Source organism: Podarcis pityusensis, assembly GCF_964106645.2.
Source record: "Podarcis pityusensis genome assembly, chromosome: 18".
NCBI lineage: Eukaryota > Metazoa > Chordata > Lepidosauria > Squamata > Lacertidae > Podarcis > Podarcis pityusensis.
Window position 1 is genome coordinate 4,880,783 of NC_138043.1, and position 1,862 is coordinate 4,882,644.

Below are 1,862 nucleotides of genomic sequence, written 5' to 3' on the forward strand. Positions count from 1 at the left end.
CATTGGCTCCCAGGACGTTTCCGAGCACAATTCAAAGTGTTGGTGCTGACTTTGAAAGCCCTAAACGGCCCAGTATACCTGAAGGAGCGTCTCCACCCCCATCGTTCTGCCCGGACACTGAGGTCCAGCTCCAAGGGCCTTCTGGCAGTTCCCTCCCTGCGAGAAGTGTGGTTACAGGGAACCAGGCAGAGGGCCTTCTTGGCATTGGCGCCTGCCCTGTGGAACGCCCTCCCAGCAGATGCCAAGGAAATAAGCAGCTATCATGTTTTTAAAAGACATCTGAAGGCAGCCCTGCTTAGGGAAGTTTTTAATATTTAATGCTGTACTGTTTTTAACACTTGATTGGGAGCCGCCCAGAGTGGCTGGGGAAACTCAGCCAGATGGTCAGGGTATAAATAATAAATTATCATTATTATTATTATTATTATTCACTTTGTCCATGCCAGGCATCCTATAAACCTCGTATCCTTTCACCTCTTAGCTCACCTTTTCTCTAAACAATAAATGTATCCCAGCGCTGCAGCCGTGCAGTCTCCTCCCAAAGCAAAGCGCCGGCGCATTTTGCACTTGGCTGCAGATTTTCCAGACCAAGCGCTAGGGAAGCCCTGCTGCTGCTGCTGCAATCTAGCCCCGAAGTTGTATAGTTGGGGCAGAGCCCTGTTTTCAAGAGGGGCTTTGTTGTACCACTGCAGAAGACTTCCTTTCTTTCAAGGGGGATGAGAGAAAAGATCAGGGACATATACGGTAAAATAAAAACAGGCCCCATGTTACAGACAAGTAAAAAAAAGGGGGTCCATAACGGCTGGAGACAAATGGCTTAGCCAAAGCAGGATGTTTGAAGTGTGCTTTCACAACAGAGGTTTTATAAAAATTATGGATGGCGTAGAGTGGATTTCTAATGCCTTGGCCACAGTCCGGCCTGACGAAACTGGCCAGCGAGAATTTTCGGAACCAGACGAAAGGAAACTCTCTTCTTCGCCCAAGTGTAAATTGCAAAAAAGGTGGGTGGTCTGAACGCTGTGTGTTTTCGCTGCGCTTTCGGAGAGTGATGGACGACTCTCTACATACCCCTTCTTCCTTTCCCCGCTCTGTACTCTTAACCAGGAAAGCAAATCCTCTAAACATTTGGAACTTCTTATAAACAGCCTGGGTGCGGAGAAGACAAGCACGCCCAAGGACTCTGGTTCCTTCGTGTCCTTTGCAATACTAATATTTATCTTGGTCCTGCTGCCGCTGCTGCTGGCTGGTTTTGTTTCCTGGGCGCGAGATGGCTGGGGTTTTTTTTTGCGGGGAGGGCTTTGTCAGATTCCTGGCAAGGGGTGAAGACGCTCAAGTTCAACGCCTTGTGTGGAAAGGGTTTGCTCTCCCCATCCCAGATCGCCTGACACTTTTCGGTTTCCACACCATGCTTAGTGTCAAGCCAGCAGATCAAAAGCCTCTCCAAAGACATCTAACTTGGCTGCGGTGGGTTAGGAACGTAGATGTTGGAATCCTTGGGCCACCGACACTGGCAGCAGCTCCTCCAGGTTTCAGACAACAGACATTCCCAGTCCTACACGGAACTGTAGATCTCTGGAGATGGAAGGGACCCCAACGGTCATCTAGTCCAACCCCCTGTGATGCAGGAATCTCAGCCAAGGCATCCATGACAAGTGGCCATCCAACTTCTGCTTAGAAACCTCCAAAGAAGGAGAGTCCACCACCTTCATGGGAGGTTTTTAAGCAGAGTCTGTTCCACCGTCAAACAGCTCCTACTGCCAGATCAGAAGGTCGGTGGTTCGAATCCCTGTGACGGGGTGAGCTCCCGTTGCTCTGTCCCAGCTCCTTCCAACTTAGCTTTTTGAATGCACACCAGCGCAAGT